Source organism: Mustela putorius, unplaced genomic scaffold (assembly GCF_011764305.1).
Source record: "Mustela putorius furo isolate JIRA1106 unplaced genomic scaffold, ASM1176430v1.1 tig00003845_pilon_pilon_pilon, whole genome shotgun sequence".
NCBI lineage: Eukaryota > Metazoa > Chordata > Mammalia > Carnivora > Mustelidae > Mustela > Mustela putorius.
The window spans coordinates 77924601-77949383 of record NW_025421998.1 but is presented as its reverse complement, the minus strand read 5'-3'; positions in this window follow the sequence as shown (position 1 = coordinate 77949383).

The window sequence follows — 24783 nt, the reverse complement described above, 5'->3', positions numbered from 1 at the left end:
GAGCCATGCTTTTGCCATCCATGGTTTTAACCCCATTAAATTCCTTTTCAGAATTAGGTCAAGCCTGAGCATAGGCAGCGTGTGGTATAAAATGTCCCTGGATGACGGTTGGGATAATTACTGATGACATGCTACCTTATCTACACCTTTGAGTCTCTTCACCTTCACCTTTCTTCCTTCCATATAATTTCTTCTTCAGTGATATACTTTAGGCTTGTCAGTATAGCCAGAGGCATACATTCAATCCAATGGTTAACTTGAATTAAATTTCCCCTTCTGCAATATTACAAACTCTTGTAGTCAGGGACGGGTTGCTCGCTGTGCTTGCCCACCTGCCTGTCTCTAGGTTGAACAGAAAGCCTTCCGAATTACATTCAGTAAGTCAATAAGTATTTGTTAAATGTGAATGGGATGGGGTTGGGGACTATGGTCAAAAGGTACAAACCTCCATTTATAAGATAAAGAAGTTCTGGGGATATAATGCACAGTATGGCAACTAATAGTTAACTGTCCTGGATTGTATATATGAAATTTGCTAAGACAGTAGATCTTAAAGTGTTTCATCACAAGAAAAAAATAAATGTAACTACATGAGGTGATGTATATTAACTAAACTTACTGTGGTAATCCTCTCACAGAAAATACATGTATCAAATTATTATGTTGCATACCTTAAACAGTGTTATATGTTAATTATATCTCAATAATACTGAAAAGAATGTGAATGAAAAATGCTTTTATTTTGAAATATTGGCTGGGCCCTGCTTGTGCTTTTTAAAAGTAATTAAGATTAAGGGGCGCCTGGGTGGCTTAGAGAGTTAAACCTCTGCCTTCGGCTTAGGTCATGATCTCAGGGTCCTGGGATCCAGCCCCACATTGGGCTCTCTGCTCAGCAGGGAGCCTGCTTCCCCCTCTCTCACTGCCTGCCTCTTTGCTTACTTGTGATTTCTCTCTCTCTCTAGTGAATAAATAAAACCTTAAAAAAAATTTTTTTTTAAAGTAATTATGGTTAGAAACTTAAACATGTAACTCAGTGCCAAATGTATATAGTTTTCAAAATGTTCCATAACTGATTTTAACTTCCTTATGGGCCTCAGTCTGTAATGGGGTGGGAAATAGAGACAACTTACCAGATAAAAGAAATTCAGTCTCTTTTAGGACACTCCATTGGTGGAGAGTATAAACACTCTGTATTGCATAGTTTCTTCCATCTCATCCTTTTCAAGATGGCCTCCAGATAAAGAAGGAAGTTAAGCTTTATGGGCCTTCTTGTGATGGTGATGGACCTCATATTGGTGAGCAGGCACTTACAAGCTTTAAGGCATCACAGGCTGTGGTGCTGAAGTCCATGGTAGTGAAATGTTGTTGGCAAAGCTCTCAGGTTGTTTGGTGGTCTATCTCCTCTGCTGCCTCAGCCCAGTCTTGGCTTTTGCTGTGTCTAGAATCTCTTCACAGCTTGAATGAAATTCTCATTCAGTGCATTCATTTCAGGCATCTCATCATCTAGCCACCATTTTTATTCTGATGTACTGCCCCATTTTGGTTTCCCATGAGGCCATCTCCTTCCAAAGTCTGAATAAAAATGTTGGATTGGAGCTCTACCCTATATATCCCATCCATCCTTCTTTTGTTAAATGAATCGCTGCTTTCTCATACATACTTGAGGATTGAACATGACAGTGCACATGGGAGGAGTGGTCTGGAATTTAGTGAACTTCCTGATCCCTTCTCTCACAACCAGCTCTTTTCCTTCCTGCTCTAGGTCTAGGGCCAGAAAACCTTTCTTTTCTTTCCCATTATTATACATCAGGGATTTCCCCCAGTGTCAGAGCCTCTTCCTAATGGAGGTAGCATCAAGGGAACTTGATTTATAGAAAGAAATAAAGGCACATTGATTTAATATTTTACAAGTATTATATTTATTTTACCCAAGAGAAATCTAAAGCTCAAAGAGGTTAAAGTAACTTGATTGCAAAGTAGCAGAGCCTAGCTTCAAAGCCCAGCTGTAAAGCTGAATGATAGCATGATGAAACTTGAAGTTTTTGAGCATTTTAATTCAAAGTTAGCAGCTGCTTATTTCTCTCTGCTAGTTTTATCACCAGATATTGCTTCTTAACAAATTAAAAACATAATTTGATAGCACTTCTCCAACCTCCTATAAGGTTTGACACATGAGACCAGAAGCAATTGCCCTAATTAATTAATTTGACAAAACATAGTTTATGTGTGAAAATGAATTAATGATCAGGTGAAATTAAAATCTAAATTAGAGAAGCACATTCTTCACTTTTCACTCATGGTGGGGAGACTTGTTTCAGTCGAGTATTATCCCTGATATAAAATATAATCACATAACTATAATTAGCAAAATTCCTTCCATTTGACTGTAAAGAGAAGCAGAGACACAATTTTCCATTTAAAACCACTGATCTAGGGGAATAATTAACTAGGACCCATATTGTTTAAAAAGCTATTGACTAAGTTTTTAAAATAGAAATATAAGATATAAAATTCATCTTTAAAAACAAAATTTAAAACATGACTTTCCAATATATACTACAGATACGCAACAAATAGATTGTCTGCCCCCATTTCCCTTGCCTTAGGTTGCCATAGCTTGGTGTTAAAAATAAGGTCCCCCCCCCAAAAAAAAATAATAAGGTCCCAAAACAGTAGCAAGAGAATGTCTCTGGTTCTAACACTGACATGTCCAAGGGACATGCCCACTCTCTCTTTAAATTAATTCTACATATCCAATCTCACATGTCCTTCACCAGCCAGTCATCTTTGGCACTTGCTATTTTCTTGGTAGTAGTTCCAGTCAAAGCTCCTCATGTCTACCAAGGCTCTGCCATCCATGAAACTCTCTGTAAAGATACCCCAGTGCTGGTGAGGCTTATAGGGCATTTGAATCAAGATCTGCTAACACATGATGTTTCAGGATTCTTTCCTAGGTCTCATGAAACCTTCCAGTTGCCAGCACAGCCTACTCAACTGTCACCAAGTCTACTGACACCCTGATTCCAAGTTACTACCCAGACACTTCTAGCTATTACATTTTTGATGTTGACTTTTTAGTGTAAAACTCATGAGAGCTTAACCAAGGATGATGTTGAAAGTAGACAACATACTATGCAAAAAACTATGCCTTCTCTACAGTACGGATTTCATTATCCATTATCCAAACTCACTTTATCTCTTTCTTTTCTGGGTTGAGTATTTTCCTAGGAAGTTTTTCATTCCTTTATTCAAAAATAGCTGTGGCGAGGGGCACCTAGGTGGCTCAGTTGGTTAAGCATCTGACTCTTGATTTCAGCTCAGGTCATGATCTTAGGGTCCTGGGATTGAGCCCCACATTAGTCTGTGCTCAGCATGGAGTCTGCTTGTCCTTCTTCCTCTGCTCCTCCCCCACAGTCATTCTCTCTCTTTTAAATAAGTAAATAAGTAAACAAATAAATAAATAAAATCTTAAAAAAAAATATAGCTGTGGTGAGCACATCTTAGGCTCAAATGAAGAGCTTTCCAGTCTTTATTTCTGACCTTCTACTTATATTTGCAATGGCCTACTGGATATTTCTGTTGGATATCTCACATCTCCCTTGAATTCTGAATGTCTGAATTGAGCTCATCATCTCCCCTGATCTCCCATCTAAAGTTCCTGTCTCAGTAAATAGGACTACCTTTAATCTAGTTACCTGTCTCAACAACCTGGGCATTTTCCGTGCCTTCTCTCTCAATCTTGCCACCACCCATATCCACTGTCTTACAAACTTTATTCTTTCTCTAAATATCGTTTAAAGCCATCCACTTACTTTCAGTTCCACCATCTTCTGTCAGGGTATTACCTCGTGCCTAGATTTCTGTAATAACCTCCTAGTGCTTTGCCCCACAATTTTTCTTCCCCCTCCTCTCTAATATGCCTCTACATTGTGCACCAAAATAATGTATCAGAAAATGCAGTATGATAAGCCATTCCTTGTTTAAAACTGATAAATTTCTTCTTACTGTTCTTAGTCCCAACTTGGTCTGGCCATAATGACCTCTTTTCCTTCTTGAAATTGCCCTATCCTTTCTCATTTCCAGGCCCTTTCAAATATTGTTCTCTCTGCATGGCATGAGATTGCTAAATATATGTTGAATGAATGACTAAATGAGTAATTTTTTTCCCAGAACAGAGTATATGAAAGGTCCATCAACAAGTAGATTCCTTGACTGTGTTACCTTCAGTTGAACAATTTCACCACATTTTAAAATATGTCTACTGTTTTACAAACTGAAACTTAAATTGGCAATTCAATATGAATCTTGCAGATCTGTTTTGAGGTTTTAGGAGGAGTGTTTAGCTAATTCTGTTGCTTCGACTGCAGAATGGTCCTCCTCCATCTGGGAGTATCACCCTCTTTGACTTGAGTGACATCCTGAGGATGCAGCTAATGCCAAAGGCAGGATGACAAATATAGCACAGTGAGGGAATCACTGGACATCTTCATGCTAGCCAAATCCTTCGAATCAAAGCTGGCATACGATGGAGTGACAGATGTCACTGTCAGATTGTTCTAACATCCTTGATATGACCTACCACTAGCTGCTCTAATTTCATTTAAAAAATCTGAATAATCTTTACAAGTTTGAATGGTGAAAAAGAGGAAATAATTTTATGACTCGGCAAGGCCAACTGCATGCAATCCATCTACAAATCAGACTTGCAACCCCATTATTCATAAGGGTATCTGGCTGTCATCTACAGGATTCTGGGCACACGCTAGCTTTGATAATTACATTCAGCTTCATGCCCACCTTCCCTCATCACTTCAGGTGAATGACACACATTCAGTTCTGCTCAAAAGTTATCCTGCATGATTGCTAGTAAATTCCACAAGGCAAATATCTTACTTTAGAAAGTGTGGCATTTTATGGGTAAATGAAGTAAAATAATTGCACGATAAATTCAGAACTGTGGTTTAGAAATATCAAATTATGATATATTAAAATTGCTAATTAAATTACCCAGGAAATTTTAAACATATTAACTGGCGTCGCCTTTCTGGTTCATTAAAGGAGAATTCTTTTTTTTTTTCCTTGCCTAATCTGACATTCCAGTTCGTTTTATGATACCCAGATATTTTAAGATCAGTATAACACTAGACACACAGGTACACACACGTAGGAGAGATTTTGTTTGGTGTGAGCTGGATCTATAGAGTTTAAAACATAATTTAGATAGCAGAGAGTATTAATTACGCTAGAGTATAACAATATTTATGAAATACTAATGTCCCATTTGTCTATATTTCCATAAGTTTTTTGTATTTATAAGACTTGCATAGTTTGTTCAAGCCTGACTTTTTATTTGAAGTAGTTTGTATTTCCAAAATCCAGACATTTTAAGAAATATTCTTTCATGCTATTCTGAGAGTTTTTGAAAGTGGAAGGATGTTTTATGGTTGGCTGCTGTTTCCAAAGAATCTACCTTTCAAGGGAAGGGAAACAGGAAAGTGCTAAACATCAGTAGTAGCCAACACCTACGTATGCTTTACCATGTGCAGGGAAATGTTCACTGTGGTTTGCCTCCATTTACCCATTCAGTCCTCATATGAATTCAATTAGATGGATACTATGGCTATCCCTATTTTACACATGATGAAGTTAAAGCAGAGATAATAAGTTTCCCAAGGTCATGTGACTAGCAAATGGCAGAGCTAGAACTCAAACCCAGAGAGTCTGACTCTAAAGTTCATGCTTTAACCTACCATGCGTGACTGCCTGTCCCTGGAAATACCGCGAGAATCAACTATTCTTGAAAAACATTCTTTTTTTCTTGAAAAACTATTTTTGAACTATTCTTGAAACTATTCTATTTTTGAAAAATATTAAACGTTCCCAGTGAAATGAAATATTGGTGTCAGAACATTGAGAATGTCTCTGGACCGGCATCAGAAATGAGCTTGGGAGGAGCTGACCTATGAAAAACTCTCTCTTCCAGTCAACTTCATCTCCAGTCGATCAGAAGAGTAGCACTAACGAATAGTACAACTCGCCCACAGGAACGAATTATAAAATGTTGATCTGCATGTATAAACACCTAGTTCATTTACAGAAAAATCTTGGGAAAGTTGGCAGCTTAGATGAATGAACACTTCTTTGGAGCCTACTATGAACAAGGTATTATGCTAAATGCTAGAAAAAATAAGTGGAGTCTAATCTCACTCTTGAAGAACATTGCAGACTACTGGAAACACAAGGAAGGTACACGATTACCTCTAATGAGAGCTGTATATTGTGGTAACTATTAAAAGAAGAGTAAAATAAAAACATGAAGGGATCACCAGGAGAACACTTAGGTGGAAGTGGGGAATTGGCTGTTAGGGAAGTTGCAGATGACAGGAGAATTTTGGGCTGGGATTCTAGACAGACGGTATAAAATGACCAAAGTCAAAGTTTACAGTGTTGGAGATGAAATTGTAGAGGTACGATGGTGCCAGATGAGGAAAAGCATTGCATGTATGCGCATTTTACACAAAAAATACGTATGTGCATCCTCCATTAATATCTTGTGTTTACAGTATTCTTTTTTTTTTTTTAAAGATTTTATTTGTTTATTTGACAGACAGAGATCACAAGTAGGCAGAGAGGCAGGCAGGGTGGGGCGGGGAGTGGGGGTGGATGCAGACTCCCTACTGAGCAGAGAGCTAGAAGTGGAGTTTGATCCCAGGACCATGGGATCATGAGCTGAGCTGAAGGCAGAGGCCTAACCTACTGAGCCACCCAGGCGTCCCTACAGTATTCTTAATCCACATTTCATTGAAGACAAGTCTTTGGGTTTGTTTATTCAGAAAAATACTGTACTTAATGTAGTTAGCATTGCAGTAAGGGATGCCACATTCACATGGATTATTTTATTAAGCCTTACAGGACCCAAATGAGTGAGATATTACTATCCCCATGTTTTAAATCAGGAAACTGAGGTCACAAAATTACACTGTGGATTTAATCTAAGCACTGCAAGGTGTGGACTGTGCTTGTTCCCCTAGATGCTGAAGATGCTGTTGGCAAACAACTTTCAGCTGTCTGTCCCTTCAGGCATTGCCTCAGCTATGGAGAGCTACCTTTCCTAAAGTCATGCCCCTTCCCAGTGTAGCTCATATCCAATGACCATCTGATACAGGAGTAAAAATATCTGGCCATCTTAGCCCAACTAGGCATAACCTTTAGCCCCAAAGGCTGCTCTGTTGTCAGTTGAGGTTGACTATGGGTCTACATCACAGTCTGACTTCTGGCCTTGCCCAATCCTACTTCTTTCCCCTCTCTTGCATGGAGCAAATCCTGCAGATTAAACTCTATCTTAGGATAAACTCAACTTAGGACATCCCTTGGTAGTGGTGGGACCTGTGATGGCCATGGTGGGAATGGTGGTGATTTCCCAGTGCTTGAAAGGTCAGTTTCCTCATAAAGAAATGGCAGTGCTGAGCAGCAGCATGAGCAGCAGTTTTGTGTGACATTTTGTGGGTCAACACCATTGTGGTGGATTTCCATTAAGTCAATTCTGGGGCACAATCTTGGCCATTCTGCCTAGAAGCTTAATTCAAATCTTGTTCTCTAGTTCCTGCAACAGTTCTGTGATCTATCCAATTTTCTTTTAATAAACTTCTGCTAATCAGCCTAAATCAGCTTCAGTTATATAGTAATTGTATCTTAAACAAACTTGGTTAATTAAGTTAAGTTCCCAAACATCAGACTGTTAATAGCTGATTGATATGTTCCCCAGGACCAAACAATGATTTGAGTATTATATGTAAAAATTACATAATGATCTCCTGAGGTGTGTTTTGGGCTACACTGGGAAGACTATTGGAGGTATGTTGGAGATCAAAAACAAAGACAGGCAGGTTCAGTGATGCATATGAAATGCAAATTGAGGTAGCTGGAAAGAAAGGGAATGACAAATAAGAATGAGGACACAGGGACTCTGACCCAATGGGATTTTATTTATATTTTGATGAAGATAAAACAAAAACTCTGCATATATGGGACATTTTAATTTCATTAAATGGATATGATTTTAAAAATAAGTACATTTTAGGGGCACCTGGATGACTCAGTCGGTTAAGCATATGACTCTTGATTTGGGCTCAGGTCATGATCTCAGGGTTTTGAGATTGAGCCCTGAGTCAGGCTCTGTGCTCAGTGGGGAGTCGGCTTGAGATTCTCTTTCTCTCTCTCCCTCTGCCCACTACCCCCGCTCCTGCCCTATGCTCTCTATTGTTCTTAAATAAATAAATAAGTAAATAAATGTTTTAAAAATATATATTTATACATAAATAGACATTTATGTATAAATATATATTTATAATTTTTATTTATAATTTATAATTAATATAAATACATAAGATTATATCTAAATTTATAAAATTAATATAATTAAAATATATTGCATATTTGTATTTATGTATATATAATATATATTATATATATATATTAGATTGATGAATTTCCGTAGTAGGTTTGAGGGAGTACCTACAGTTTTCTAATGCTAAAAACTGGCAGTGAACAGATGTATGTGAATAAATACAGTAAAGTAGCATCTTCTGTTTTTCATTCATCAGAATGCCCCAAGAGTAAAAATAAAAGATGTTCTCATATACAGCAGTGTTCTGGGCTTAGATAAATACTGGATAATAATTATGCTTTTACATTTTATTAAAATATGATCAGGATATAAAGATAACAAGGTTTTTTAAAGTTAAAAGGAAAATTCATAATGTAAAACTACATGTGTCATTTTTGTACTTACTGTTTTTTTCCTATGTGTTATATTTAAATGTCCCCCACAGATGCAGCCATTTTCAGAGGAATTTTCTATTTATTCATTTGAAATGTTTTCTTTCCCTGGTTCATAGACCAGTATTTAATGGCATCCAATAGCAATAAAATAGCAGTGCTAAAAAGTCCTGTATTAGATGGTTTCCTGGGGAAATGGCTATGTGCTTGGATGAGTCTGGCATTCTGCCCTGAATGTCAACATTATTCGGGTTGTGTCAGAGATCCTAGGAAAAAATGTGTTCCAGATTCCTAAGGATGACTTGGCTCCCCTTATTCTGCAATTCAAACCTGGAGACTGGCAACAGAGGTGTCCCAGCTGTCTTCGCCTACATGAATGAAATGGAGGAATAGAAGTCAATTTCTAAGGGAGCCAAAAATCAGACCTTGCATAATTTTATATAAGAAATTCAGAAGCCCGAGTTATACACAGGGATGAGCCAATGGTTAATATCAGCTATAGAGCACAGGCACAGTGTTTATCTTGGCAATAACTAGAAATAACCAGGGCCCTAAAAAGTCTTGATGGCTCTGGACCCCTGAAAGGCAGAAAAATCCAGGGTCTTGGAAAGGTAATACAGAAAAGACATGGAAGTGAGATTGACTTTTGTGCCCATGGTGCAAATATAGCATGAACCGTAAAAGAGAAGGGAACTGTTATTATCATCAAAAACAGTGATGTGAAACTAGAAATAGACTCCTTTGGGGTTATTTTTTTGTATTGCCATCCTGAGTTCTGAAATTACAACTCAGAGAAAGAAAGGCAAGTTGTAATGCTCTAATGTCCTTTATCATTTGGGATGGCTAGATGAGTTAAAGATTTATAAGACAAATGTAGCTACATGAACTAAATCTTCTCTTTTCTTCCAAAATAATCAGGAGAATTGATGACAAAAGTAAAAAAAAAAAAATTCTTAGTGAAATTAGAAGAAAAACTACAAGATATTTTTTAAAAGTATCTACGATTTTCAACTGAATGCAGGAACTAAACAGGTAGATATAGAAAAGCTGAGGAAAGAATCCAGCAGCTGCAGACTCCAGAAAGCCACGAAAAGAATGTATTTCCAGGCAATGGCCATGCTTTTATACATGTTCATGTATAAAACTATGCCTTGTACTGGAATAGCAGGTGAGAGAAGTGTGTTGAGAAGCTTGATGCCAGAAGTCCCTCAGGATTGAGTTATATTCAGAGAAGCAGGGGGGATCTATTACATGAAAATCACATTTGCAGGAAGAAGTTTGTCTTTGTGGCCTCTTAGAAGAAAGCCCTTAGGTTTTGAAACATAAGTATACTACAATTCTGGTCTGCTCCAGCAGGTAAGAATCCCTTGTAATAGCTATTCAGCTTATCAAAACACAAGTCACAATAATAATTTGCAAAGAACTAGTGCAAGTCATTTAAAGGCAAGCATAAAAAATGTTTAGCACAATATTCATATAAGGATGCTAAAAGGAAAAAAAAAGAAAATGTTAGAAAATTTAAAAACAGATGGACTCTCCAGGAAAAAAGAAGGAGCAAATGAAAAGCTGGACCAAAAATGTTCCCTGAATTAAAGCAAAACAAGCAAACAACAAAATTTGCTGAAGCAACTGTTTCTGTAGTGGAAGAACACAAAACGAAAATGCAGAACTTGAGGAGAAGATGGCAAAGAGCAGAAGAGATGAAATTGTGCTCAGTGAACTTAGGTTAAAAAGGAAAAATAATAAAATCAGCAAAGAAATAAAAAGGATATGAGAATAAATAAGCAAATAGACACTGTGGAAAATGTAGTAAAAAACAGAATAGAAATGAGAAAAGTAAAGAAAATGAGATAAAACTAAAGACAAAGTTAAATAGAAAAAAATAGATAAGAAAGAAAGAAAAACAAAGGTGAAACAACATACACATAATTGGAGTTCCTAAAGAAAACCAAGATAAAATTACAAAACAAATATTTAGAGATATAATTCAAGAAAATTTTTTGAAATAAAAAAAGACTTGAGTATATATATTGAAAAGACATATCACATTCCACAAATAATGAATCTAAAAAAAAAATCAATACTGAAATGTAATCTAGGAAATATACCAGATCACAAAAATAAAGATTTTTCTGCATAATCTGGCAAATTGATCGTATTACTTGAAATGATGCAAAAATTAACACTTCCTCAATGTCCACTGCAATGTATAATATCAGAGGACAATGATCTCAACAGTCCTCTAAAGAAAAAAAAAAAATAAGTCAAAAATTCTTCATATGGCCAAACTGACTTCCAGGTATAAAGACCATAGACAAAAAGTTTTCAACATGCAAGAAACCAGAAGTTATTCCCATGAACCCTTCCTTGGGAAACTACAGGAGAATAAATTTAGTTACTGTGAGATAATGCACATTGAGTATACTTACAGTAGAACTAAAGGTTCGTGGTGACACATCATAATGTAAATATTATAAATATATACTTTATAATGTCATAAATATATAATCATAAATATTATAAAAACTGAAAGAAAAGAAAGAAGGAGACATTAAGTGTACTGATTGTTTCATCTCTAGTCGCTGGAAGTCAAAAGGTATTCAGAATGGACAAAATAATATATGTATATCATAAAATGAGAGCAAAAACAATAAATAACATTTCTTGCTAATATAAGGTTGTGGAGGGGAGAGAAGATGAATGGAAAGGAAAAATGTGCTAAGTTTATTATTTTTTTCTTACTAGGAAATAATGAAACACACGCACACATTGAGAGAAAACAAACCACATATCGAAAGATGATGATGATGAAGGTAATTATGATTTCAGGAAACATAACTCAAAGTAATATAACAATGTAAGGCTAACCATATCTGTGCTTTGGATAACGATCTGCTTAGTACAATCAAAGTAATTTCAGGTTAGGTCACAAAACAAAACCCAATTCTATTCTGAATAACTCTTAAGTAGACCAAATTATGTAGTGCACTGGACCACTCTAAAGATACCAGCAGTCTATGTGAATGAAATCCAAGATCTACACAACCATCATAAAGGTAGATGAAGTACATGATGCTAATGTAAGGAACACACTTATAACAAGAGAAACTAAAGGATAAGAAACTAAAAGGATAGGCAAAGCTGTATTATACAGATACAAACAAAAAAAGCAGAAGTCATAGTCTTAATGTCAGACCAGGTTGAATTCAGATAAAAAACATTAAACAAGTGAATAAAGCTGTGTTATAATGCTAAAGTAATGCAGTTAAAAATTAAAAGACCCATTATAATGCTGGAGCATGCAGTTCAAAATGAAAACAAAATAGCGGTGAATATCTACCAACCAAACACCAAGGCATCATTTCATCATTTGTCAAAAACTGCAAAAATACCAGGGATAAATAAAAATATACTTATAATGAGACAAATTTACTACTATTTTTCCATGACAGATCAACTCGACCAACAAAAACCTAGTTATACACACACATATATACTAAATAATACAACTATGTACTATTTATTATTGATCAATTTTTAATTTATAAATTATAATAGTACAAAATTAGTATATATTCTAGAACAAAATTAGTATATATTCTAAATAATACGATTAATAGATAAATATCACTGTCTCTTGAAATAGAGATTATGCCCTTTTCTCAAATGCCTGTCGAATATTCACCATGAATAAAACAGCAGTAATCTTCCCAAAGGAGCATTTACAATCCCAGTGCATTACAACTAGATCTTAATATCAAAAACAAAAATCCCTACCTACAAATGGTTCTTGAGCATATAAAATAATATTTTTCACTTGTAAGAAGTACATTATTGAAAACTGTATTGGGATCTCATATTTTACCTATAGGAATTGCAAAATAAAATTTCAAAATTTGGTGACACAGGATTGGTAAAGATATAGAGAACTGGTGTTCTTATGCATTGATTAAGAGATGACAAATTGGCATGATATCCATGAGTATCACTTTGGCAGTATATAAAAATATTCCAATGGTTTAAATTCTTCAGTCCAGCGATTCCACTTTCAGGAATTTACCTAAGAGATTTACTTGCATTTATATAAATGAAATATGTACAAAGCTATACATGTAAAACAGAACAGCTCTGTTTGTGACAGAAAACATTTTGAAACAAATTTTCAACTATTCAGAACTAGTTAAATTGTACTGCATCCCTAATGGAATACTATTTAAATCTTAAAAAACAATAAGGAAACTCCTGTATTAACTGAAAAAGTCTTCAATATGCGATTAAAGGGGAACAAAAGAAGTCCATAACAGTATAGTACACGACCATCATGTCAAAATATGTGTGTATGTTTCCCTTCCTTAAAAAACAAAAACAAAACCTAAAAAAAAAAAATAAAGAAGAAGAAATCCATAGCGTGGTTACTCAGGAAATACGGGAACCATGCAGATGGTGGGTGGGGGAGGGAAGAAGACTTTCCACTACTTACTTTTTAAAACTTTAAAAAAAATTTTTTATTTTATTTATTTATTTGACAGAGAGAGAGAGAGAGATCACAAGTAGGAGAGAGCCAGGCAGAGATAGGTGGGGGTCGGGGAAGCAGGCTCCCTGCTGAGCAGAGAGCCCGATGTGGGGCTTGATCCCAGGACCCTGAGATCATGACCTGAGCTGAAGGCAGACGCTTAACGCACTGAGCCACCCAGGTGCCCTAAAGCTTTTTGATACTCGTTCCATGCTTATTAAACAGTAACAGTCTATTAAATATGGAATTTTTAAAACTGAGATAAATATTCTGATTCTGACACAATATTGCACAACTGAACTCTCTGAAATGTAATCTGGTTTTGGTTTGTCAACTGGAGTGGTGCGGGCAACATATATTTACAGTTTATATCTTCATGTGCATTCCTTGGTCTTCTGACGTTCAGTGAAATAGCTCTCTGAAGACTCACTAATGGCCTCCTAATTCCCAAATCTAATAAACTGCCTTTCAATCATTTGAATTTCCTGCAGTGTTCGATGCTGCTGTCAACCCCCTCTATTACCAGATCATAGCATCTTTGCACCTTGCTGTCTTCTGAAGTCCTGGTTCTCAGTGTCTTCCTCATGCTCAGGTTCTTCTTCACAAAATTCACTCCCCTTTGGGTCCCAGGAACAGTGGGATATGAAGGATTTTTTTCAGTCGTTCTTCCTGCTTGAATGCCCCACTACTCTTGACATTGGCTGCAGCCTGTAATGTTAATTGCCTCAAGCTTTCAATGATCAAATAGCCTTTTGCCAAAAAACTACAGATTATCTTTGGTTCAAGAGGCAGAACATAGTTGGAGGTTCTATTATTTTATGTCCTTATAGTTACTGTTCTCTGTTTTAAAGTTGACACATATAGTACTTAGAAAGAATAGATCTAGGGCTGAGGCTTGAGAAGCAGCAAGGGCACAGCCTCTGGAACCAGATCATTGGGCTTCAAATTCATGAGTATGTAACTTTGAGTGAGTTATGCAGACTTTATCTAGCTGCATTACTCCATCTATACACATTCTCATTTGCTCTTCCCTAAAAGGGAGGTGTCACAATCATATCCAATTCATTGCATTTGGGGGCACTATTTCTGAAGTAATAGATGTAAAATAATTCGGAACTATGGCTGCCATCCAAGTTCTTGCATCTATTGTTAACAATGTTCCATGTAGAATATTCTGGAATACTGAATTCAGAGTAAAAATACTGAATTCCAATCCCATCTCTGCTACTAATTGCATCTGTGTTTTGAATAAATTTTGTTGAACTGTTTCTAAAGTTGAAGGCTGAAATATAATCTCTAAAATTTGTTGTGTTTCTATAAATAACCAGCGTTTAGAAGAACAATGTTTTAAGCGTGTTTAGTTCAAAGTCTAATGGCTGAAGTGCTGCTTTGTGTATAGATTTTCAAGCTGTTCTAAAAATCAGAATTAATAGCTTCACAATATGAACAACATACAGGCTTGTTCTTTGAAGACATTTAGTATTTTACTTGTTTTTGACACAGTAGCCACAGTAGGACAGTAAAGGAATCCTATTCTTAAGAGATAAGATGGCTCTCTTATTGAATATTTATCCAGTAAACACAGTCTCTTAGAAATCTCTAATATTGGGAGATAAAATCAAAATTGTGTAGCTTAGAAATAGGTCAATCAACAGAAAAGCACTTATATTGATTTTGACATCACCAAGTTGTAATTTGACAATTAGACGTAGATTATCTCAACATTGTTTTTGAAAACAGGTTATTCCTGAATTCCACATTCTTCCATTCCCCTTGTTTAAAACCTTAAGGCTTTGTTTTTAACAATTTATTCTTTTTGTCCAGTAGCTGTGACCTCTTTTGCTTCACATTCCATTGTCACTGGCTCCAAATCTTTTTCACATCTTGATCTGACAGCAACAGATAGGCCGACTTCAGGCTCTATATTTTCAAGATTTCAGACAGTCTACTACCAAATACTTCCTCCTTTAAAGCATGTTCTCCTAATACTCCTATATCAAAAAATCACATTTTTTCACTACCACCCTCTTACTAAGTCTAAATTTCTCTGCCAGACTTTCAAAGCTCTCCAGATTTAGGTCTTCTTAATTGATCTAGCTAGCCCTTTTCATATGGCTCTTCTCCCATTTTCCCCTGTCATCTCTCACCATACATTTCAGTTTCCCCATAATGTCTGTACACAGCCCCCTCTTTCCTGATTTTATGCAAGAATTCAGTTCCTCTTCCTGAATAGCTCTTTCTTATCTTCTCTACCCACTCAACCCATTCATCCATCCATCTTCTCCACCCTTTATGACATGTGAAATCATAGTTTTACATGAAGCTCTATGGTTTTATTGATACTTTTCTATGCACTTATTATCAATAACGTAGCTTTATGACTCTCAGGTTATTTCAAGTTTGTGCATTATAGTAAACTTAAATGGACATCATAATGTAGGAGCAAATCTAATGACCTGATTTTAAAACCAGTTCTGCTATTGATTGGCTGTGTTTCCTTTGACAAGTTATCCTCTGAGTCTCAAAACGTTGTTATATAAGTTTATTTATGTATTTACTTAATTAATCTATTTACCAGATGTGGGGCTCAAACTCATGAACCTGAGACCAAGAGTCCCATGCTCTTCTGACTGAACCAGCCAGGAGCCCTGTCACAAAGTTGTTATAAATATTAAATGAATAAGATGGAAAGCTATTTTGTAATCTTGAAGTGCAATGCCAGTATTATCATTAATATGTTATTTCTGTGTAGAAAACCACATCCGTTATCGTGTTCGATAAAGAAGAGGCCTATCAGGTGTCCAATATGCATGTGGAATATGCCTCAAGAAGCGACACAGCAAAGTTCACATTTTAAAAAAAGAAAAAGAAAGAAATTAGAATTAAATTACATGAACTAAAATAAAATAGTTCAGTCCTAGATATTGAATTGGAAGGCAACTCTCATGAGAAGGAATTCTCACATAAAACTGATGGGACATCATTTGTCCGAGTGCTTCCCAAAGAAACATTAGTATTGGCAGACTGCACCCATGCAAGTTACGGGAGCCCTTCCCTAAATGCACTGAACTGTCACTGATGAAAGATCTATTTTTATGAATGGGGAGAACCTAATTAGGGTTTCTTTGCCGAGTAATTCAGATCCTATTTTTTTTCCCCTGTGCCCTTTCTGCGTGGTATCCACAGGCAACCACAATGAAAGCCATGGAGATTGGACCTGCTAGGGAAGGAAGTTGAATGGGAAATGTTTTAAAATCAGGAAATGTTTAATGAACTGAGAGCATGTATCATATTCTAGCTGAGAGGAGCATAATATGAGAATAATTAAAGTGGTTTGGTTGCCAAACTACTTTATAAAAATCCATGATTATAGGACTAAAAGCAGAATATGGTGCACTTTCAAAGACTATTTACTTATTGAAGTGTCTTTTCTAAGAAATGGATAAACTCTAAAGATTCTTAAATATTCCTCTCTAAATATACTACAGTACTTTAATATATTCTTCTATTCAAACCAAGATTTAGCGCTGAGGTAGTAACCAAGGTAGAGTTTAAGTATATCTATAGAAAGCTAACACATTTGGTAAGTATGACAGAGACAGCTTACTGTCCATCAAAACTGGTGCTTCTCCTAGTTTGAGTTGTGGGGAAAATGGTTGCCCAAACAACAATTATGTTTCCAAGCTTCCCTTGCAGCTAATTAGGGCTATGTGACTGATTCTTCCTAGTGGACTATGAGCAGAAGTGATGAATTTCTGGCCAAGATTTTGATGAGGTTCTCTTCTCCCACCTTTTAAGAGACTTGAAGGGAATGGTGCAGCTGCCACATGGAAGGATCCATATACCTGAATCTCAAGATGAAGGAAAATCCACCTAATTGCCAACTAGGAGCACTGGAATTGGCCTGCAATGTAAGAGAAAATTAAGTTTGTATTGTGTTAACTCTAAAACCTAGGGTTATCATAATCATAATGTACATTAACAAATTAAACATAACTATGTAGTGAATGACCTAAAGAGTAGGGAAACAGTAATATATGGGGAGTTAATCTAGCAAGATTTCTAAATATGTCTTAACCGCTGGTGAAAGATTCCACTGATACATTTATGGAAATTGTCCTGAACACAAAGACTCTGAAATAGAGGTATAGGTAACATTTCACTGCTATTTTTACTCTATCTGTGCCCCTTCCTAAAAACTGTTAATCTTCTCCAGCTATTTACCCCATTCCCCCAAGTTCTAAGCACTCTTCATTCTGCACGTTAGGTCCTACCTTCTGAGTGAAGACCTATACATCTGCTGATATTTTAGTGTTTACTCTGTGTTTACTCTGTGTTATCAAAAGTTTCATGTCTTTCTAATTACTTCAAGCTCATGCAGGGTAGAGATTTTAGTAAAATTGCACATTTTTCTAACATGAATCAAGAGAAAATGTGCTGTACTGCTGAAAAGCAAAGTATACAAAGCATAGCGGAAAAAAATCACAATGCCTTTCAAGTCTTCATAGAATCTCATTATCAAACCATGAGCCTTTAAGTAAAGTGAGGGAAAAAATTCCTCCTTCTGGGCCACTTGGGAAGATTCATTTGGAACTATTTTTGGTCCATGGCTAATTATTTTGAGAAAAATATCCTATTCCATTCATGACTATTGTTTAGAAAATCAGATAGCAAAATATAAGAAAAAGAGGGAATGCCGTGAGGAGAGCAAGGGAGAAAGGCAGGTAAAAATGAGAGCAGAAAGAGAGAGAAAGAAGGGAAGGAGAGGAAGAAAAATAGAAATTACTGATTTAAAAAATTAAAATGGACAGTTGCTTCATTTTTTCAGTAGTATGAGAACAGATTCCTGAGTTGTTTATTTAATTCAGTAAAACTGGCTTAACGAAACGTGAGGGTGTGTATGAAGGGAATGTCTTAATCATAACTCCCAGATATCCTGGCCATTGAAGATAGTAGCTTTTTTGCTAAATAAACCATGATTAGTCCTAGATTTCCCTACCAGGAAGAAGTTTGTCCCAGTTCAGCCAGATAAAGACAGTGGAGAGCAAAGAACTAAGCAATGCAAAATAAAGGAGCCAAACACTGCATTGCCAAACACTGTATCATTGCAGGTGGGAGTTCTGACCTCGCAAAGAATAGTGTTTCGTATGTATCATGTCTGTGGTAGGATTGGGATTGGTGGTGATCTGAGGTTGCTGGGAGAGGAACCAGAGCATTAGAAACTCAGAAATGTTCTCCCTAAACCCCAGTCCCAGAGAGTGGGAAGAATGAGCTTGATGACTTTAGAAAAGATTTTCGATCAGAGAGTAGTCAGGCAGCCTCCAACAAGGAGGAGGGCTTTGAAAAGCCAGGTTAGAACTGCAGCTTTTGAAATTTGGGCCCTTAGGGAACTTGAGTGTTGGAGTGGATCCGGAAGGATGCAAAATTTACCAGGAAATAAATATTTTTTAAAATGGTAGCCATTGGCTTCCAAATTATGGGTCATGATCGATAAATATATTGTGTATTCTCTAAACCCAGACAATTGATTTAATTAACAAGAGTATTCCACATTGAGTTGATGTAACTCAGCGTGACTCTAATGTTACTACTCATACTTCACTTACTCAGATACAGGAGGTGGAATTGGAGTTCTTAAGTGATTTTGTTATAAGCTTCTAGGCTTTGAATGTCAAGTATTAGTATTAGCAGTATAACAGAGAAATCTTTTTGAAGTTGAAGCAACACAATTTACATTTGCCACTCATCAAAGGTAAAGCTTTTTGAGAAAATCCATGCTTACCTCACCCAAGAAAAAAACGTCTTGTAGCACAATGCGTATAAAGAAATCTCATACCTCCTTGCCCAAGTCTCCAACTAAAAGGTTTCCGTGTGTGCCAGTAAGGGTCACCCTATTTTAATTAAAATTTATAAGCATGATATTCCAATGAAATTAAAAACATAAAACAATTCCTTGAAAGTAGAAATATGACCAATATTGAAATACAAATTTAGCAGAGACTTAAAAAGATTGACATTTGACTGTTTGTTCTTTCAATATATAAGAATGATAAGAAGGCCTTTATATGCTTTATGATTTGCAAAATATATTCTCATATTGTGTCTTTTCTATGTGATTGTGAGAATTGAGTTCCTACCCCACTTTATTTTTATTCAGTCGTGCCTCCGATTTTGACCAGTGGCCCTTTTTCTAAAGTTAACCATCGTAACTCTGAACACTACCCAGGAGATCTGTTCTCCTTTGGCTCTTTCTTAGCAGTTTACAAATAATCTACATCATTTTCAATGATCTCTCAGTATGTCCTTGCCATGTTACTTTTACATTTGTAGCTATAACATCTGCTTCAGGTGACCCACAGCTGGAATTTGGGATCCCAGCACTCAGCACGTATTGCATATATCAGCTGGGAAGGCATAGGGCCTTACTTTGAGGAACTTAAGCTGGTTGTGGTGAACTCCATTGGTAATCATAACCTCTGGCTTCAGAGCTAAATTTAGCTATGGCTGCGTAAAAATGAAATCACTCTGGTAATATCATATGCAGTGGAAGACATGAATTTGATGGGACACCATTCTGCTCAAAACACGTTTGCTTGGAGGTACATGAGAAGGTAGAAATCTGGATTTAAGACAAGTGCAGAAAGCGGGTTGTGAAATATTTAGAGCCAGTGCTTAGCTAAGAATTGACTCAAGGTAAATTAACGTTAAAAAAAAAGCTTAAAGGAGGTAACTATAAATGATGAGTCTACTAAGTCAGTGAGGGAAACATTTTCACTTATTAGGGATTGGGAAATTATGAGTTGGACACAAGCTTGTGAGTTTTCTTTATTCTTCTCTATGTTCTGGATAGGGGAGGTCAAGGCATAAAAGAAGTTGTATTTCTTAGATATATAATTAGGACTAGAGAGTAGAAAGTTAATGTATTCTAACTAATTGTCTAATTTGGAGCAGTGATAAGCTGAAAGCTGGCCAGGAAGCTCTGCAGTTTCCAAAACAAATTCTAGAAACATCAAACATACCAGAGGAGCTTGTGAAACTACAGATTCTTGGGCTCCACCCCCAGATTTTGACGCAGAAAGTTTGGGATAAAAACCTTGAATCTGAATATTTGATTTGGAGACAGATGTTCCATGGAACACACTCTTAAAAAACACTGCTAAATAGTATGACAAATTTATCATTTCCTGTTAAAACAAGAAAGGGAGCTGGTTTAGAGGATAAAATGAATGAAAATTACCATAGAAATATGAAATATGACATTGTGCCTTATTTGCCAGAATTGCCAAAGCTCTACAAGCAAAGCAGCTGTGCTTTGAGTAGTTATAAGCAGATATTTGCATATGTTGTACAGTGTATATACTCTGTTTCTTAAATAACCAACTTGTAGTGTTAGAACCGTTGAGACAATTTCTTTTTTTAAAATTAATTTATTTATTTTCAGCATAACAGTATTCATTATTTTTTCACCACACCCAGTGCTCCATGCAATCTGTGCCCTCTATAATACCCACCATCTGGTACCCCAACCTCCCACCCCCTGCCGCTTCAAACCCCTCAGATTGTTTTTCAGAGTCCATAGTCTCTCATGGTTCACCTCCCCCTTCCAATTTACCCCAACTCCCTTCTCCTCTCTAACACCCCTTGTCCTCCATGCTATTTGTTATGCTCCACAAATAAGTGAAACCATATGATAATTGACTTTCTCTGCTTGATTTATTTCACTCAGCATAATCTCTTCCAGTCCCATCCATGTTGCTACAAAAGTTGGGTATTCATCCTTTCTGATGGAGGCATAATACTCCATAGTGTATATGAACCACATTTTCCTTATCCATTGGTCCATTGAAGGACATCTTGGTTCTTTCCATAGTTGGGCGACCGTGGCCATTGCTGCTATAAACATTGGGGTACAGATGGCCCTTCTTTTCATGACATCTGTATCTTTGGGGTACGTTGAGACAATTTCTTTGTTTTTTATTTCTTTTTTATTTTTTATTAACATATAATGTATTATTAGCCCCAGGGGTACAGGTCTATGAATCATCAGTTTACACACTTCACAGCATTCACCATAGCACGTATCCTCCCCAATGTCCAGCCACCCTATCCTTTCCTCACCACCCCCCAGCAACCCTCAGTTTGTTTTGTGAGATTAAGTGTCTCTCATTTTTTTTTTTTTTTGAGATTTGAGTCTCTCATGGTTTGTCTCCCTCCCGATCCCATCTTGTTTCATTTTTTCCTTCCCTACCCCCTAACCACCCCCACCACTTTGCCTCTCAAATTCCTCATATCAGGGAGATCATATGATAATTGTGTTTCTCTGATTGATGTATTTTGCTCAGCATGATACCATCTAGTTCCATCCACGTCATTGCAAATGGCAAGATTTCATTTCTTTTGATGGCTGCATAGTATTCCATTGTATATATACACACCACTTCTTCTTTATCCATTCATCCGTTGATAGACATCTAGGTTCTTTCCATAGTTTGGCTATTGTGGACATTGCTGCTCCATTGAGACAACTTCTATATGTGTATATATGACATATGTATGCCTACAGTGTTGAATGTGGATTCTGATGACAGACTGCCTGGGCTTCATCACATAATGGACATGTGGACTTGGGCAAGTTTTTTAACCTCATCGTACCTTAGATTTCTTATCTGTAAAATGGGAATGATGATAATATTTACGTCATGGGGATTATTGAAGAGTGAATTATTTAATACATGTAAAATGCATAGAAAAGTTTCTGGAGTATCAAAAACCTTCAGCCATTTATTTATAGTTGTTGTCGAGATCTGCTGAAATAAACTGATGGTCTACAAAGACAGATTTGGAATGAACTGAAGGCAGTTACTGCACAGCCTAAAATGTGAACCCATAAGGAGAGTGATGTAGACAGAATATAAAGTTATGGGTAAAATGAGGGCTATCATTCTGATCTGAATTGTTATCTATCTCCCAAGTTGTTTATTGGCTTATTTTCTCTTAGAGTAAGGTTTTTAAGAAATTCTTCATTATTTACTTTTAAGGGAAAAAAGAATTGGCTGGAAATCATCTAGGGATATTAGAACAAACCTCTAAGTTGCCCCCTTGGTTTTTCTCTGGAATCCGTGCTTCTCCTACTCCCTTTTCTTCTCTTCTCTCATGGAGAGTCTAGGGCAGAAGAAGCCAGGATTCAGAGAGAGGTGATGGGTTGAAACTCAGGAAGAGGAACCCAACTTTCTTTTAACAACATATGGTAGCGGAAAGGTCAAAAACAAAGACTTGCAGAAGTCATCTTCAGATAATGGGACTCCATATCTGGCAGAGGAGCCTAATGGTAAACCCTGTCATATGGGGCATCAAGAGCTGTTAACTTTCTGCCTGAATCAGGATTAGCTCAGGAGCCAGAACTGGATAGAGCCTTCAGTGCCCCTTTCAAACAATGGTTGGGTCCAAAGAATTATGTTGAATAGAGTAGAATCAAAGATTCTTTCTGCAGTGCCACACTGCTGTGCCACACTGTGACTCTGGTGTTACCAAATTAGTCCTGCTGAGTAGAATGGCAGATGAACTCTGGAGAAGTTACTGCCAGTGAGGAACAATAGCCAAAGAGATAAGGCCTCACCAGCGAAACAATGACATGCGTCCTGACAGCATGTATTTTATGCCGTATGATTTCAAATGGTTTTTAAAACTGCTTTGCTTTGCTTGATAGAATAATGCCTGTTTTACTTAACTAGAAAAATGTATTGTTGAATGAGATTATAAAAAGGAAACATAATTTATGTAGTGTTTATTAGGAAGGAGATAAAACAAAATAAAAATCAGGTGGATGCCCCCAAACTTACTGTAAGTGTTTTAGTTTCAATGCCCAGTTTTATTTTCATTTTATGTCAATGAAGCATTGAAGTTTACCATTTTTCTTAGGGTCTAATAACTGGCATACAAAGAAAATGCGCATTATATTAATAATGGAGAATAACTCTAAAATAATATCTTAGACGGTGAAGAGATCCTTTCTTTGCTTTTTTGATTTCTTTCTCAAGTTTCCATATTTCCCTAAAAAAATTTTTTTTTTTTGCACTAACTCAGTACCTAGAAAAGAATTTCGGCTATCACAATTCATGAAGAACACTAAACTTTATAATATATTACTGCGGGGCTTGTCTCTTGGCAAGAAGCAGGAATGGTTGGTATTAATGGGAGCATGACGGTTCTGAAAGAAAACCGGCTCATGGCATTATGAATCATAGGACTCTAAAACATTTATAAATGAATGAAAAGGCTTGCGGCTGACATGAATTATGAGTCTCATTATGGCCCTGTAATCTCTCCAGCAAGGCCTCAGAAGGGCACTGACACCTCCCAAGAAAAGTGGTAAGACTCCCATTACATTATTTTCCTACTAGTAATTGGCTATGGTCAAGGTGGGGTATGATCTGTATCCCTGAAGTACACATGGCCATATCTCTCTACATATAAACATTTTCATCAGTCAAGATCTTACAAGACTCCTTTCTTCAAAGTGCCAAATATTCCTGTTGACCTTCAAGAAATAATAGCAGCCCCTAGCATGAGGACAGAATTTCTAATCCTTACGTTTCTTTAAACAGCATTCAAGTAGGCTGTAATGTTCCTGTTATTTTCTACATGCCGACCCAAACTTAAGAGAAATATTAACAAAGATATTTCCCAGAAAAAATACATTATGTAGCTACTTGCAGGGGTTGTGAAAGGGAAAAAAAATAGGGTGAGCTATTTATTAATGCAGATAGGAGTGTTCTTGGAATTAACACAACCTTGATTTTTACTATCTCAATAGAGCTCAGGCTCATATAACTTCACTAATTTGTAAACTGGGTAATTGGGAAGAAATCTACCTGAAATATCTGAAAGTCCGCATCATCAATCCTTCCAAGAAAAGAACTGCATTGTTTTCAAGTAAATGGGCTTGTCAAAGCATAGACTTAACCAATGGCAAGCCTCTTTGCTTTCAGTTTTCCATTACATTTTTGTGTGCACACAATTATTTCTGATATATGAGAAAGTTGTTAGGTTAAGGAGGCAAATATTCTGTTTGCAATTTCACTGTTGTGTTAAGAGTCCCTACACACACACACACACACACACACACATACACATTCTACTGTATGTGTGATCTATCTTGTATCTATCTTTCACCTATTTTGATAATGACAAATTAGAATTATTGTGATTCTAATGTGTGGCAGGCCTACCGCTATTTGGTTGCTAAACTTCTTTTTCAAGACAAAAAAACTTCAGAAACAAATCTCCCTTGACATGCGTCGTGTTGCCATGAATGTGAGTGGGGTGATCCTTGCCACTTCCAGCCTGGCCTATAGGAACATCCTGGGTGATAGATACTCTTTACTCACTCTCTTGTCTTCCTAGCTGAACAAGACCTGGTGGAGGACTCCAAGGCCTGAGGAAATGGGGAAGCTACCAGATTAAAAGGATCGTAGGTGCCTGAATAATGGCAC